Below are 19,140 nucleotides of genomic sequence, written 5' to 3'. Positions count from 1 at the left end.
TTTCTCTTTTTCTTTTTGTTAAAACGTGTATTCATCTTACCATATAAAGAGTAAAAATTAGTAATAGAGCATGGAAAGAAAATATTTTGTCCTACTCTACGACCGTTTGCATGGCATTTGTCATTCGTTCTAATTTATTCTTTTAACTATATGTTTCTCTCAATTTTAACTTGTTTTTCATAATTAACATCTTTTTGTGTGATAAAATAGGTCAAAGTAAGAAGAGCAATATAAAACAAATGAAATATAAACTTTTGGAAAAATTTGTCATAAAATATCATAATTACTCTTAATACAAAAAACTACCTCATAATTTGACCAGTGACATTATGTATTGGTGAGCTATTAAATCTATGTTCATGATACCATAAATCATACTTTAATTTTGTGATATTGATTTCTTCTTGCATGCACAATCAATCCTTTTCATTTTAACTCGATTTGTAATTATAAGCACTAATCCAATTATTTTGCGTTACACAACTTGATTTGTGGTTGAGACTACTCATACAACATAGACCGTAGATGTGTGTTTCTTTATTACTAGTCAAGCACGAATTGAGTAAACTTGTGGAATTGTTTAAGGATAGGAAAGAGATATTTAGGTTTGTAACTTAGTTTTTGCTCTACATTTTACTCAATGTCTCATAGACTAACAATAAACACATTTTTTTTTTTTTTTTTTTTTTTTTTTTTTTTTTTTTTGCAATAAAACATAAAATATCTGGTCCCTAATAATAATCAAGCTACAAAGTTCCCAGAATAATATGGGATTTTTCCTTACTTGTGTAGTTATGGATGTCCGTATAGTCGTATATATATATAAGATGTTATAGAGGCTTATATACTTTCTTTTTAAGGCATTCTCGAATTTTATCTACAAAATTTTCTCTGAACAAGAGACAATTATAACATTTTTCTCAATATAAAAAGGATCAGTCATCTCTAATTAGATATTTTAATTTTACACCTCCCTTTTATTTAAAATCAGATACCTCTTAATTGCACTTTGCATACTATACTTCATCGAATCATTGTCTCATCATCAACAACTTGACACCATTTTATTGAAACTACTACAAAATTAACACCATAAACTTCAACTTTAGACTACTAAGCTATGAGCATGAATAATCAAAATTTAGCAAAACGGTAAGGCCTAGGAATGACTTATCTAGCCGGAAAATGTAGTAACCTGTCATCAAACCAAAGAAATACTATATCATAAGGTGCTCCCATTTATCTAGATAGGTAATATAAAAGGCGAATGAGACTTTTATTTGGGAACAAAGGAAGTACATAATTAGAGGTATCAGTAAACAAAAACAAATATATGCGCAAAGTCTAATTAAACAGGATTAAATTTAAAGATAGATCGATCGTAATATTTACTCAGTGGTTGGAAAGGAGGAGGAGGGTGGTAACTGGTAAGTACCCAAAATCAGCCTCAAAATCCCCACAATTATCATCAAAGCTTGACATATCAACCACTCTATTTGAGCTTGACATCCATCCATCAAACACTATGGGAATTATATTATGGGAATTGCCGTCAAACACTATATCCCAATGCAAATTATATAAATTCTTGTACTAACACCCATATTTTTTTTTTTTATAAGTGGTAAAATAATTATGTTGAACAAGACTAATTCTTAGAGAGAGAAAAATTTGCGTGAATTTCCATTATTTTAAGATGGCCCCTCCATCACTTCAGGCACTTGTGCTTCCCAAAACCACCCCCTTTTCACATCTTTTTCCGTGGTCAACCTTTATATAATTCTTTCTTTGACAATCTGCTGTTTTTATTAATTTAATTTAATTAATTAAAATAATTAACTAATTGATTAATTAATTAATTCTAATATTTAACTTAGTATTTGTTGCCATTCCTTTTCTATTCCTTGAACGTAAAGGCAGCTTCTTTGTACCCTTTTTGTCATCAACCCTCCCTCGTTTTCTTCCTTCCTCTCTTTCACACTATTATCTCATATACTCTATATGCATCAACCATTCAAACCCTCCACGTCCTCTTATTAGCTTGATCGCGACTACTAAAAAAAGGGTCTTTAGTATCACAAATTTCGAAAATATATATTAAACCCCTAAAAGCCGATACTTTAGTATCATCATCCTCATTGAATAAAAAAAAATAACAAAATATATATACTCCCTAGCTCAATGCTTTCTTTTTCTCTCTCTAAATTTTTTCATATCCATGACATTCAAAAAGTCTCTTCCATTATTAGTCTTATTACTATTACTTTCTCTATTGTTTTTACTATATCATAATGATCATAGTAATAGTATTAACAATAACAATAATAAAAATTATTATGCCCATAATTTGAGAGTTGATCATAGGAAAATGCTTGAGAGTAATACTAATACACAGTTGTTTGATTTTACTCCGTTCAAGGGGCACCATCGCAAGCACGTCCCCGTTCGATCCGAACCCGAGATCGACCCGCTTTTTGGAGCTCAGAAACGGCTCGTTCCTACCGGTCCAAACCCTTTGCACCATTGATATATTCATTTTAAGGTTCTTACTTTTTTACTTAGCTTTTGTAGAGTTTTTTCTTTCTTTCTTTTTGTATTGATACATGATATATGTTGTTAATTAATTACTTTTATTTAGAATCTAAATTTTGTTCTCATCTATAGTTAGTACTTTTCAATTTCTTCCCAATTAATTTTCTAATTTGGGTCTTTTAATTCAATAATGTATGATCCTATTCCTTTACATAATTTAAAGACAATAAGATCTTAATTAGTATAGTCTTTTTTTTTTTTTTTTTTGACAGGAATTAGTATAGTCTTTACATTTACCTTTTTATATATATATTTTTATTTTATAATTGTAAGAATCATATCATCATTGCTTGATTTGATTATTTTATGTTAATTATTTCAAATTTGTATGTTTTCGCTATTTTTCTTTGGATTTCATTTGGAAATTTTATTAATATTATTTTGGGGCCAATAATTCATTAGATTATCAATGCAATTATTACCTTCTACGTTCATGATCACCAAGTTATTTTAATTTTTTTTATTTGTAATTTTTTTTTTTTTGGGTGAAAACGATCACTAAGCTATATGCATATGGGGATTACAAATATGAGCACGCACACCCAACGTTTAATACAATTACAAGTACCAATGCATGAAATTTATACTTATATTCCTTAATTCCTTCATTTTTATATCAAGGTATTTATTTACCACTATTTTAATATACAGTAATTATTTTTAACTTTATCTCAATTGAGAGAAGATAATTTTTTTAGTTTCACTCTTAAAAAAGAGTACAAATATATTATTATAAATTAGATTCAGCAATATATTACGCAGGCGATACGGTAGGATCGGAGTATATAAACATAGAAGTATAACATCAAAGTGCTAATAATAAGAAATAAATAATAATCTAATTAATTAAGTACATTATTATATTTTTGATATGATAAAAATTTACTATATAGTTTGAAAAGAAGCAAAAGAGTGGTTGGGACGGCACGTCAAAATGGGGGAAAATGAGGTTATAGCTGAAATTTGTTATATCTAACATAAAATTAATTTAACATTAAATTAACAATGTGAACCAATAGTTGTCTATTTGGTTAGTGAAAAGGGTTGACTTTTTGTATTGAGCAGATAGAGAAATTAAGATCATGATATCATGTGACTGAATAGGACCTTTATGGACCTTTTTATTAGTAACGATTTCTCTTTTATATAGTGGACGTGTATATATAGCGTTCACACTCGTTATCGACTTATCGTTATAATTATTATCTTAAATTACATAAAAGAGATTTCGTTATAAAATTGATCTTTGTATAAGTTAAAGTTGCTTTTACTATAGTTATATGTGACTTGGGTGATATATATAAAGTTTGAGGATGCTAAATACTCCGTATATGTGGGGTATTGAGTACAAGTTTTTTGTTTTAAGGTAGAATGAAATATTAGTAAATTTTGTCGTTGTATAAGTAAGAAAACTATTTGCTAATACGAAGATTATTACTCCGTATTTTATTTTGATTAGTATAGCCAGATGGCAGATAATATTGCCAGGCTAGAGACAGCCAAGTGGAAAACTTATTTACTCAACATCAAACGACAAACATTACGAGGGTCAATATATATACTATTAATCTTGCCTAGCCAAAACATGTTGAGTTCTATATATTGAAGAAAAGAAAATTGGTTGATTTAGTTTGATCCATTCAACTCGATTATCTTTAGACCTTGATCAGGGTGATTTCTGTTTAATTACTAGTTCATCTCAATTTCTCGTTAAGTATATACTACTTATATGAACTTATTTTGTCTCGATGTAAATAATTTTAATAAACTTAATTATTATATCCAATTTATCTTATATATCTAACCTTATTTTGTTAAAAGTCAGTCAATTTTTTTAAAAGCAGAATTAAGTTAATACTCCATCCGTTTTTATTTATTAGTCTCATATATATCCTATTTTAGACGTTTCAAAAAGATCTTGTATGGTAGTATAATTTAAGGAAAATATGTACGCTCCTAAAGCAAGCATGAGCTATTTTTAAAGGGTTAAGTCCCATGGGATCAATGAACCCCTAACTATATCGTGCTTGGTGGTTGTTTCATTTGCATTATTGTTTAGTTAAACTAAATCTATATTACTATACTAGTTAAAACTTAAAGTCTTGGTAAGGCTAAAAGTTGTAATGTCGTTAGTTAAAAGTTGATAAGCCAATCGATTGTATTGCCCCTAAAGATAAAGCTACTCCAAGGTGTATTATTACAAACTACAACAAAACTTGTGATACTTGTTAAAATCGGTAACCTACATTAAATATTTATATATAGTTCAATCAAAATAACCAATTTGAAATAAGTATATTGAAAGACGGAAACAATTTTATTTAAGCAACTTGAAGTATATTATTGTAATACAATTTCAGCTAACATAAATGTATCATTATTAATTATACCAATACAGTATTACATTGATTAATCAATTATCATATTCACAGTGGATCAGTTCCAATAAGCAAATATTCTTCACATTATCTAAATTTCAACTTGTATCAATGCTTTGTGTAAAAAAAAAGAAAAAATAAAAAAAAAATAATAAAAAAAAAAAAATCCTTATTAGCTAGTTAGTTTAAAAAGGTTTTATTAACATTTATTAAACTTCAGTATTTTACAAGTTACAAATTGACTATTGCTCAATGTTTGACCATAAATTATTAAAAAAAAAAAAATATTGACTAACTACAATGTACAAACAATAATACTTTGTATGGTATAATTTAGTTCTTCTTTGAATTCACATTTATAAAATATGCACAAATTTACATATCTTGAATTGAGCACTAATTATAAGAAATACTCTATAACAATTAACAACTGCGGAGTAGTTGATTGGACGAATGAAAAGGCCAGGTTAAGGAACGAATAAGTAAATATACAAAACTTTATTTCTATATTAGTATTATTGTACTCATATGTAGGTTGTAGCTAACACGATAACACCCATACAAATAGAAAACATCATATAATAACAAGATGATATTACCATAATGAATTTATGAAATTAGAACAAAATTCCACTTATAACAATGATGTGGTAGATGTTGTAAATTACGAGTAAATAGAAATAAATAAATCTAAGTATTATATTTATGCGTATAAATCTAGTAATGATGTATTTGGTTTGAAATATGCCCCTTAAGACCGGATCTATAGGGTCCAATGAACAAAAAGGTGTAGACAGAGCAAAAAAATTAGTTAAATAATTAATGAAATAGCATGAAACATGCAAAATATGCCAATGGAAGAGTGCTCCTTCTGTCATTCACATGATCTCCGCGGGTTTTCTGACAACTATATGCTGTTTCCTTATTCTCATAGCACTATTGCATGGAATTTAGTAAGACCATGCACGTCACATCTTCGATGAAATCGGGAGTAAGAGTGTAAGATTAGAGAAGGATCGCGGATGGGCATGGGTGGGGACACAAAGGCCGGCTAGACACAACACGAAATTAGCCTGACCCTTTTAGACTAATACAAGCTCGATATAACATGAGTGACACGGCAGTGGATTATGGGTCGTGTATGAACATTATTTTAAAATTTTGGCACGAATTTGACATGAACACGACAGGCTAGCCCGATGTCAACCCTCTTATTTTTTACCAAATTAACTAAAATTAAAGTTTATTAAGAGGCTCGCTGGCATAATACGACACAACTACTATTTCTTGGCCAGTCTAGACACGACATACTTGAGAGCGTGATATGTGTACCTAGCTTTAAGTAGGATTGTTTCATGCTATTGATACTAATTTAATGTGAAATTTTAAAACTAAGGTATACGAAGTAATAATGTAATTTGTAACCCTATCCTATTTTATAAAAATTAAAACTTGTATTAAACCGAGTAAACATTGATTTTTTACAATGCGTTTTCTAACAAGTAATAATGTGAAGAGCAATTGATCAAAAGGAATATAAATAAGCAAGAGATCCAGTGTGTGTGTGTTGGGTGTGTGGGGGGGGGGGGTGACAAGTATATAATAAAATTATAATTTTTTCCATAATAATCACAGTTATATTCTTAAAATCTTAATTAGATTGATCATATCGTTTGATCAAGCAACTACCACAGCTAATGTGCCAGTTTGATTTGTACTACAAGTATTTTCTCATGTGAAAATGTTGTATCTGACGGGAAGTTCGGAAATGGATGATTTAAAATAAATTATGTTTTTTTTTTTGGTACATTTAACTTGAAAATCTAGATTTAGCCCAAGTTAGATTTTTATTTTAAGAACCCAAATTGGTATATATGGGCCATTCACCATGACAATTACACATGGTCAAATTCAAAGAATTGAAAATCCTGCCAAATTAAAGCCCTCTTTGAAATTCTACTCTTTTTAAAAGATATAAAAGAAATATGGATTAATTATTTATTACCATCGTGCAATACATGGTTGTTGGTAATAAACGATGACAATAGTAATGATTTTATTAGCACATTTGTGATAAGATTTTATGTCAATACCCATGGTAATATTAGTATGCTATTAGTACGTAGGGGTTTAAAAACATCGCTATTAAATCTTTTTTTTGAAAGACAGTGGCATAATTATCAATAGCACAACTATAATAATGGTTTTAATATGCTATATATAAGGAATTCGAACTAAATTCTAAAAGCACATTAGCCTATAAAAGTTCTATTTCACTTTAATAGCGGAGCGATAGATAACGGGGAATCGAATTGTGTGGTATAAACGATGGTAATAGTAAAGATTTATTGATTTTATTACCTCATATTTTTCATAAATTTTCATCACCATCTAAAAACATTTTAGAGGTGGTATTTGAACAATATAATTTGTGAAAAAACACTTGTTTGTAGGTAGTTTCATAAACATGATAATGAAATAAGATTATTACATATAAGTATATTACCATTTCCATGATTATGACCGCTTATCAACATGTCGTAAAAATTACTTCTATTGTATTAATTTTTTGATCGGGTTCAATTTAGGCCAATTTCTTCCGAAATATTCAACTTAGTTCACATTACCATCTAAAAACATTTTAGAGGTGGTATTTGGGTCTTTTTTTTTTTTTCCTCTCCTTATGTTTGTTTAGAGAGTTATAAAGGCAGGTGGTGAGAAGCGATCATAGGATCCCCTGAAACCGGAAGGGAAGCTCTAACCATCTGAATGATCCCTCAGTGTTAGGTTGGGTCCTAACTTAATACTAAGTAAACCAATTCTGTGAAAAAATTTGGATCTGGATCAAGGCTTTGGCTTGAGCCAATTTTAGTAGGTTTACAAAACAACCATTCATTCAATTCCTCAAAACTTCCCATCTTTCTCTTTCTCTAAGGTTTGGATATTGAGGACATAATCATGACATTTACTTTTAAATGGTTTGCTCATTTCTCATCATTGCTATTCCTCAATTTGCATAGATTTTTTACCAATTATTGTCCGTTTTTTTTAGAATCTTTTATTGAAGTGTACTTATATGAACTTTTTCACATTTGCCTAAAGAATACTCTGTATAATATTAGGAAGATTTTTCAATGGTTACACTAAAATTATAGCCATTATTACTATTTTAAATCTGAACCAATAAATTTCATAGAATTAATCTTCACCACTTATATTTTTGACCAAAAGACACAAAAATAATTAGGGAAACAGGGATCTAACTCATCTCTTCCATATATTGTACAAGGAAATTATAGACAGTAATTCCATGATTAAATGGAAAACAGTAATGAATATCAACTAGCTTAAATCCTGTGCCATGCACGATTTTTTCAAATTATATAATGAAAAATGTTAACTCAATCATACGCAATTTTAACTTGCCAAAAGAAAAATAAATTTTTTAAAATAAAATAAAACTTCAAATTTAATTAATTTGTATCATACCAAAGACGTTAATTTTCTAATGCATTATTAGACTTAAAAAAAGAAAAGAATTTCAAGGATTATGAGGTTAAAACGTTTAATGCAAATTAATTAGTTTTTTTATTTTAATTAAATAAACTCAATAGCCAAAATAATAAAGCTGCTAAAAAAATGAAATATTATAAACATCATAGATAAATGTTATTCTAATATAGTGCGTTATATATATTAGTATTTTTTTAAAAAAATTACCTATTATAGTATATAAGAATATAATGTATAATATTCTAATAGAGTTTATAGGGATAAAGATATGATTATCAAAATAGAAAGAAAATATTATAGATTATAATGGCATGACAATTTGAACACACACACACACAAAAAAAAAAAAAAAGGTCAAAACACATATCATTTTTGATTCGCTTTTAGTATTGATAAATTATTGAAGATTCGAAAGAATAAAATATGATGTATTTCATATTTAAAGATATGACATAATATATAATATACAAAACATGAGGTTATAGGTATAGAAAATATTACATATAAGAAAATGAGAAATTTGTGAATCATATTTTACATAAGAATATGGAAAATTTGAGATATTTGTTATAATATAAATGATGTGAATTTTTTTTTTATTTTATGAAAAAAATATGGTGGTAATATAGGAAGGTTATATTATATTATTATGCAAAATATAATTTTAAGAAGATTTGACCAAAAGAAAAGAAAAAAAAAGGAGGGTTTTGGGGGGAAAAACAGTACACGAAGTGACACGTATTATTCTTAGTGTCTATTTTAGTATTATGTTATTGATTTTATCATTATTAGTGCATGACTTTATGTGTTAATTTATTAAGGTTTTTGATTGTTACTTTGTATGTGTTTGAAATGTTTTCAAAGATAGATGGAATCATGGAAGGATTACATTGTAGGATAGTGATTTACAAATTTTCCATGAAAATATGTTTTCTGTATGAAAAATCAATTATATTTGTAAATGTTTTATCTTGGATTAAACGGAGCCTCCATTTATCCAATAGTTTACTCAGTTCAACTCAAATTTTAAAAAAATTATTAAAATATAAATTGATCTAATCTAAATCAATTCATCTATTATCAATGGAATATTTTGTAATGGGGTCAATTGACCTACTATTGTTTTAAAAAAAAAATCTTATTGCAAATATTAAAAGATGAAAAAATAATGATATATTTAATATTGAATTATTTAATATGCCTAAGATAATATAAAATTTATAAATAATCTATCAATACACATAATTATATGTGTTTAATACACTACTAGAAACAGGCAATTTTCCGACGGACAAAATTTCCGTTGGAAATTTCGAATATTCCGACAGAATTTTTTTTTATTGGATAATTCCGCCGGAAAAGTTGAGCGACGGAATTTCCCTCGTAATATTTCCGACGGATTTTATATCCCTCGGAAACTGTAGCTTCCGACGGAATAAGCCCGTCGGAACATTTAAAAAAAAACAAAAAAAAAGATGAAACAACGTTCTGATTTTTCCGAAAAAAAAAAACCAGAAACACTGAACATTGAAACGAAGAGAGAGAAAGAGAGAAAGAGAAAGAGGAAGAGAGAAGAAAGAGCAGGAGAGAGAAAGGGAGGAAGAGAGAGAGGAAGAGAGAAGAAAGAGGAGGAGAGAGGAAGGGAGAAAGAGGAAGAGGAAGAGAGAGAGAGCGAAAGGGAGAAAGAGGACGCGAGAAAGTGCCGAAGGGAAAGAGAAAGAGGAAGAGGAAGAGGAAGAGGAAGAGAGAGAAAGGGAGAAAGAGAAAGAAGAAGACGAAGTCGCCGGCGACCACCGCACCTCCGCCAGAACTACGCCATCGTTCTGCATTTGTAAGTGGTGTTAATTTTAATTTTTTTTTGGGAAACCCTAAGCTAACTACCACCCCTTTTTTCAACAGCCACCTCTGGCATTCCACCACAACCACCGGCCGGTGTCCGCCGCCCCTTGTGACTCCAAGGCCTCCCGCGGTTCTGCAGCCTCGGTAATACTCGCGATCCCTTTTTTTTTGTTAATAAAAATTGAAAACATAAACCCTAATTAAGTTTTAATTTTAATTATTTGTAGGAGTTGTAAAGTTACTTGGTTTGATTGTCAATAGAAGTGCAGATCTACAGGTTAGAGACTTAGTAAACCCTAAAATTCTTAGTTTAGTGACTAATTGTTATGTATTCATATATATGCTAGCTTAATATTGTTTTTAGTGTAATGTATACAATTTCTTGTGTTTATATTTTAATATGTTAATATTTGAAATGAATGTGTTGTATTATGATATGTTAGTTTAGTTACTTAAGTTTAATTTTTAATTGTTGTATTATAATATGTTAGTTTAGTTTGATTTAGTTTAATATAATAATGTATGTTAGTTTAGTTTAGTTTAGTTTAATATGATGTATGTTAGCTTACTTTATTTTAATATAATGATGTTTAGTTTTGTTTAGTTTAATATAATGTAGGTTGGTTTGGTTTAGTTTAATATGATGTATGTTACATTACTTTAGTTTAATATAATGTAGCTTAGTGTAGTTTAATTTATATAATGTATCTTATTTTGGTTTAATATAATGATATTTTAGTTTAGTTTGGTTTTGTTTGATTGGTTTATTTGAATATTATGATATTATGATATGTTAGGTTTCTTTAGATAAGTTATGATATTATATATATATATATATATATAATAAATGAATCATTTGCATAATCATATGCCTAGATACCCGTTCAAGACATACACATTAGGAGTATGTCTTGAATAGTCCCCGGTTGGGACTGTCCTTGTACGCTTATTCTCACTTAGGTGGTGAATGTAAGCCTTGTTTTTTATTCTAGGGAAAATCCTGTCTTTTCATGCATTTCTCTACCGTGTTCTCTGGGTACATATGTAGGTGTGTTTAATCGCCTACATCGTGTACTTGGAGAACTGTAGGGAAATGCTGGCGGAGTTTCCATAGAACTGTAGGGAAATGTTTAGAGAAAGGAATAGTTCATTTGGTCTAAAATGAAGAAAACGGGCAAAAAATAGGTCATATAGGCCATAGTTGGTTCAATTTCGCTCCAAATGCGTCCCAAACCTTAGGGAATTGTTGTTTTTTGTGATTTCAAGGCATGTACCCCTTAGGATAACCACAATTGACATGTTTAGAGAAAGAAATAGTTCATTTGGTCGAAAATGAAGAAAACGGGCAAAGAATAGGTCATATAGGCCATAGTTGGTTCAATTTCGCTCCAAATGCATCCCAAACCTTAATGTGTTGTTTCTTCTTGGAATTTCAAGCCCTAGAATCCTAAAAATATGGACATTTGACATGTTTGGATGAGTAATGAGAAAATTAGCTAAGAAATAGAGAAAATGGGCAACATAGAAGTCACTTAGGCCATACTTGGTGCGTTTTTCATCAATATTGCTCCCAAAACTTAATGTGTTGTTTTTTCTTGGAATTTCAAGCCATAGACACCTAAAAATATGGACATTGGACATGTTTGGATGAGAAATGAGAACATTAGCTAAGAAATAGAGAAAATGGGCAACATAGAAGTCACTTAGGCCATACTTGCTGCGTTTTTCATCAATATGGCTCCCAAAACATAATGTGTTGTTTTTTTTTTTGGCATTTCAAGCCCTAGACACCTAAAAATATTTACATTTGACATGTTTGGATGAGAAATGAGAACATTAGCTAAGAAATAGAGAAAATGGGCAACATAGAAGTCACTTAGGCCATACTCGGTGCGTTTTTCATGAATATTGTACATAAAACTTTGTTACTTTGTTCTTTTTTTGTCAATTCAAGCACTTTAGACCTAAAACTATGTTTAATTGATATGGAATGAGAAAAAAAGAGCTCATTTCCTAAGAAATGAAGTAATTGGGCTAAGTAGAAGTCACCTATGTCATGTTACTTGGTTTATTTTTTCATGAATATGGTACCCAAAGCTTATTTATATAACTTACTAACTCGTTTGTTCCTTTTCATATGTTTATCTTGTAGGAGGCCTACCGAAAGAGGGTTGAGGAGGCTAGAACTCAAAGGACTCAGAAGAGTCCGAATGAGCTGTACTAGGAGACAGGGGGTGGTCGGAACAAAAAAGGACGTGTGAAGGGACTTGGCGGAAGTGCTGACCTTTACTATGGCAGCCAGATGGGTCGACTTTCCACATCTTCCATGCAGTACACGCCCTCCATTGTTTCTCAGATGCAGGATCAGGTGGAAACCAAGGTGCAGGCTTTTCGGGAAGAAATGGAACTCGAGATGCAAGCCCGAGTTCAAGCCTCAGTGAGAGCCCAAATGGAAGAAATGAAGAAGAGAGGATGATGAGTCGTTACCACAACGACCCTTGTTCCACCGTGCGACCTCCATTTCGAGATCCCAGGGACGACGACCCGGGTAGTGGTGGAGCAGGCCAGGGCACTCCCGCAGTTGCTTAGCTGTAATTAACGTAGTGTTTATTAGTACTAATTTTATATTACATTACTTGGCTGTACAGATTAGAATTAGTGTATATATATATATATATATATATATATATATATATATATACATATACATATACCATATACATATATAAACATATACACACACACAAACACACACACACACACACACACACACACACATATATATTTGCACAAAAACCATTAATTTTATTCTGTCGTTAATATAAGAAGAAGAAAGTGCAGGTATCAAAGGGTAGCAATGTGCCGTAGGAAAATAGTCAAACTCGAAATAGTTCCGTCTTTATTTCTGTCGCAAAGTTCCTACGAATTTAAAATCCGTCGCAATAGGTATAAGTTTCCGACGGACTTTTCCGTCGGTAGGTTGTGATGGAAAAATTTCAGTAGGAAGTTTGCGACGGACAATTCCGTAGGAACGTTGCCTGCTTCCTACGGAAATATCCGTAGGAACGAGCTCAGATTCCGACGGAATACTCCGTTGGAAGTATAAAGTATTCCGACGGAATATTTCGTCGGAAGTATCAACGATTCCGACGGAATATTCCGTCAAAATCTGAGAAACTTTCCGACGGAATACTTTCTGTCGGAAGCTTGCGACGGACTTCCCATTCAGGTCAAACATAGGCTCCGACAAATTAAAATCCGTCGGAAAATCCGTCGGCATGGTCATTTCCGACGGAAAATCCCTCGGTATTGGCCAAAATTCCTACGAAGTGAATTCCGACAACGTTTTCCTACAGAATTCCGTCGGAAACCGCCTTTTCCGACGAATTTCAACGGTTTTTTCGACGGATTTTTTCCGTTGTAAATGAGGTGTTTTCTAGTAGTAATATAATATGTATGTAGTTCATGAAATTTGTTAATTTATAAGTTATTGAATATAATTTGTTCATGTTTATTGAACCGATTTATATTAAAAAAAAAAAAAACCTAGATTCGCCACTGTCCATTATCTGTTTAGAGTTTTTTGGTCGAAATGCTCATTAGAACTTCAATTTGAATTCTGTCGTGTGTGTGATATATTAAGTGTATAATGAACATGTTGATTTTTTTTTTAATTTTTTAGATAAATACTATGCATTTTAATTCTACCATTTTATTAAATTTTGAGATAAAAAGTATACATTTTAATTCTATAAATTTTCAAATTATTAGTGATGTGGTAGATTAATTACTACGTTTATATTTGAGAGGTGTTTGTTGCGGTCACTTATTAGAATCTCATGATGTTGGTAGATGCATCCAAGTCGACTTTTGCATGGTGTGACTCATTTCTTCAGTTTTTCACCCGATTGAGAAAAATTGTATGTTTTAAATTTGTAATTTTCCTTTGATTTAAATGCTTACAGTTGTAATTTTAACTCTAATTCTATTTTTAAATTTTTTTTATAGGACACATTTTCCACTTTGGTTGTTAATCGACCACCCTCTTTTCTAGACGTACTAAGATCGTGTTAATTTGGTCCACAGATTTAGACCTTTAAAAAAATTTAAATCTTTTCAATAACATTTAAACCGTAAACTTGATGGACAAATGAAAAAATAGGGCATAACAACTTTTTGGTCTTTAAATAAATATGGAGGAAAGGATACCCGAAATTTCGTTCAAAATCCTCCTTAGATGTGATGCCCAATTGAAAATTAGGGATTGGGGTTGAGTTTTTCCTTACCAATTGAAAAGCCTAATTAAAAAACTTCATACATATAATTTCACATTGTTTGTTAATTTATAAATAATTTTAATATAATTTGTTTTATATTAATTGCTGGTGGATTAAATGTTTCTGGTGGTAATAATAGAGAGCTTCCTAAACAGCCTGAGCAACCTAAATAGCCTGATGCTTGGACGAGTTTATTTAAGGGTAAGCTTAATGCTAAGGAATTTTCCCTATCTTGCAGTGCCCCTGTTATTAAAGATGGGAAATTTGTTCTCAACTGCAAGCTACTGAAATCAAAGAAGGTAACGACAAATGGAAGAACTCGATTGTTTTTTTTTTTTTATGTTGTCGGTTATTATCCAAATATCACTTTAGTTCATAGATATATTGCTTATAATTGGAGTAATATTGTAAAACCTGAGATTTTTTTGGCATGATGATGGTTATTTTCTTATTAATTTTCATAATGCTGATGATATGAATACAATTTTGAGTGTTGGACCTCATATGTTTTATGGAAAACTGGCAATTGTCAAACCTGGTTTGATAAGTTCAACTTTCAAGCTGAAATTCTCAGAACTATGCCTTTATGGGTTAAATTGCCTTTGAATTGCTGAGGATTTGAGACTTTAAGAAGAATAAGTAGAGTTCTTTGTGTTTATCCGTGCTGATGAATGTAACACTCTAGGCAATTGAGGGTGTCTTTTACTAGAATGTTAATTGAGGTTGATATTACAAAGGCTTTGCCTAGTAGTATCTTGATTGAAAGTTCTGTTGGGGAGTTAATTGAGTAGAAAATTGTTTTAGAATGGACACCTCCCTTTTGCAAGAAATGTAACAAAACTGGACATGATTTTTCTGCTCCTGTTACTTAACCTAACCCTCAAGCTCAAAGGAAACAAGACACTTCAAAGGTTGAGAAAGTTTGGGTGCCTAAAACTCAAAATGTTGTTGTTTCTAGACCTATTGTTTCTAAACAGTTTGTTACCAAAGTGCTGCTATAATTACTCTAGCTCCTACTGCTCATCAAGCTAATTCAGTTGAGGATTGGAGAGCTGTAGGGAAGAAGAACAAGAGCCATGGGAATAAGCATACAATTTCTGGTGTAGTTAATTCTAACACCTACATGGTGCTTTTGGAGGATGAAAATGAGGATTCAATAAGAGAAAAGACTGCTGATATTTCTATTCCTATCGGGGATGAGGGTAATCCCCCTCTAGGTACATGATTATACTCACTTGGAGTGTTAGGGGTCTGAATGCCTCTAGTAGGGTAGCTGATGTTAAAAGGCTACTTAGGAAACAATCAGTGGATGTGATTGGTTTACAGGAAACCAAATTTAAGCTTTCTAAATGCCTTGCTTTGCAAAGGAAATTTGGTATATCTTGATCCTGGGTGGGTAACTATAGTTGCTCTAAGAAAAGTAGAATTTGGGTAGGGTGGAATTATGATGTTATTACCCTTGATCCTCTTATTGTTCATGAACAATTTATTCACTGTTCTATTTCTTATACGGATCTCTCCTCTCAGATTCTTTTGACAATGGTTTATGGGCTTTATTCTATTCATGACATAACTCAGTTGTGGAATGGTGTAAAATGTATATCTCAGCAACAACTTCCTTGGGTCTGAGCTAGAGATTTCAACATTATTCTCAATGAAGATGATAGATTGAATGGTAATCCAGTCTTTGATTATGAATTCAGAGATTTTCATAGTTTCATTAATGACATGGAGTTTACTGAAATCAAAAGCAAAGGTGCATTCTACTCCTGGACTAATAAAGCTCATTCTGGTTCAATGACTCATACTAGGATTGATATAGGCTTGGTTAATCAAGCATGGTTGAATATGAATGTTTGTTCATGTTGAAGCTCGTTATCTTTCTCTTACTATGTTTGATCATAGTCCTTTTCTTTTTGAGATTACTCTTGCTCCTCTTGCTAGGGGTAGGCCTTCCAGATTTTTAAATTGTTTGTCTCAACATGAGCAATTTTTAAATTGTTTGTCTCAACATGAGCAATATATAAATACTGTAAAGGATGCTTGGAATGGTCATGCTCATTGTAATTCTATCTTAAAAGTATGGTCTAAGCTCAAAGGAGTTAAAACTGCTCTCAAATCTTTACACGGGTAACATTTTGGTAAAACTGAAGAGAAAATTTAGGCTACTAAACTTGAATTGGATAATATTCAGTTGGAATTGGTTAATTCGGTTGATGACAGGGCTTTGCTTGCTCAAGAAGCTGATACTATCCAGAAGATAAAATACTGGACTGGTGTTCAGGAAAGTATTTACAGGAAGAAGTTTAGAGTTGAATGGATAAAACTTGGAGATAGTAATAATCATTACTTCTTCTCTGTTAAGATACAAAGGAAGGTTAGGAAAAAAATTGATTTTATCTACACTGAAAGTAGGGCTCGTCTGAAAGATCTTAGGTAGGTGACCAAAAAAATTTGTAATTTTTATAAGTCTTCTTAGATTTGTAAATGCAATGTTCCCTGCTCCTGATCTTGTGACTTTGAGAAGGGTAAGGAAGTTGAGTGTTAGTTCTTAACATTTTCTTACTGCTCCTATTACTCGTGAAGAAATTGATAGTGCTTTGAAGAATATTGATGATAGCAAGGCCCCTGGTATTGATGGCTTCAACTCTCATTTCTATAAGCAGGTTTGGCATGATATCAAGCATGATGTGTATGCTGGGGGTGTAATACCCTGAAAATTTCCTTCTTTTAAAAATACTTTTTTGCTCTAAAATAAAACATAAACTTAGGAAATAACCAAAATATTATAGCCACCAAGATAACGGCTAAGGCTTTTCAAAGTCACACAGCAGAAGACTAACTTTCAAAAACTTAAATAAAATGAATTGAAGTCTAATAAAACTAACTCAAACTTCAAAATCAACTTACATTAAACAAATAACTTGGAACCATTAAAGGCCCTTTAAAACCAAACCAAAATATTAAAACAATTACTATATGTTAGTGTTAACAATTAAATAAATAATTCATTACAATAAGAAACAAAACAAAGAAACATATAACCCTCTTCGCTCAATCCCATCATGCTTGACATGCTCCTTCTACCTGTACTTCTCTTTATTTCAACCTCACTACTCGCCATATAAAATGGGTCATAGTAGGGTCAATCCAAAGAAAATCCAAACACAAATAACAAAGTACAAATCAGCAAGCTGAGTACATATAAACCAATAGCAACAATCACACTAACACGAATATCCTGGCAATAGACAATAAATAAATAAATAAATAAAACATGCCATACTGACGTGAGGGAAACTAGGGTCGTTAGGCCAGCTTACTAAAGTCAAACAAAATTTATAGAATCAAACCTACACCTAGTATAGGGGTAAGTCCAAGTCGATCTACGAGGAATGGGGAAGTCCAATGCTAAAATCCAACATTAAGCTACTTCGAAACGAGAAGAATAAGGTTGTGATTGAACCATGCTAACAAACACAAGACTCAAAGATATATCAAATACTAAGACGCTAGGGATTAGGTTCCGTATACAATCTTGATAGACTCGCTAGTTTGGGGAAATCGAATCAAAAGAACATTGCAAAGACTAATGGCAAATGCAATCAAAGAGTTCAAAAGGATATCATCTAGTTGTCAAGCTAGGTTTCCACTATGAATGACTAACTAATAGAATCACAATTCAAACCAATTGATGATTGAGAATCCTAAATCAAGTGGTCATGTCATTAGGATGAACAATGCAATCTAGCATGGAAATCTAGGTTAGATACTCCTATCAAACCACACACATGCACAAATTTATCAATCACTTTAATCACAACAATAAATCAATCAATCAAAATCCCCAAATTAACAACAATCTATCAATCATGCATACTTCCCCTTCACCCTAGCTAAACAAACTACTCACTAAGAATATTGGGTTGAAAGAAGAAAACTAAGATAATCATCATCAACATCATCATAATTGCAATTGAAATCAATACTAAATCAATCAAACTAATCAAAACCAAATAATATAATCAAAGTAACTTGAAATTACAACAATCAACAAAATTAGGATGCAAAAGAATTGAAATAAGAAGTAGAAAATCTCACAAACTTAGTTGATCAAAGGAAATTGTACTTGAATTGAATTGAAATGAAGATCAAAATTATAATCAACAAATTCTCTCTCAAGTTTCTCTCTCTAATTTATCTCTAAAATCTGAATTCTAAAATTGCTAAAATCAAGTCTCCTTTGAAAATAGGAGGAAAAAGCTATTTATAGTATAACTAACTAGAAGGAAATAAGGTAGAAATCCCAAAATAGACCCAGCTGGGCACGCCCTCTCACGAGCTTGCGTGCCCGCGAAGATCTGGGTACGGAATAGAGACCTCAGGATGCGCGCCTGAGAAGAACATTTGGGCTTCTATGTGGTTGTCGTGCGCGCTCGCGCTACCTGGAGCAGGGCACTCCTTTGGTGCATGCATGATGTAGATGGTGCGCTCCTCATGATCGTCACTAGGCATGGTAAGTCTTGAAATGAGGTTCACGG

This window comes from Chenopodium quinoa, unplaced genomic scaffold (genome assembly GCF_001683475.1).
Source record: "Chenopodium quinoa cultivar QQ74 unplaced genomic scaffold, ASM168347v1, whole genome shotgun sequence".
In the NCBI taxonomy this organism is placed as follows: Eukaryota; Viridiplantae; Streptophyta; class Magnoliopsida; order Caryophyllales; family Amaranthaceae; genus Chenopodium; species Chenopodium quinoa.
Note: the sequence above shows the minus strand (reverse complement) of the source record.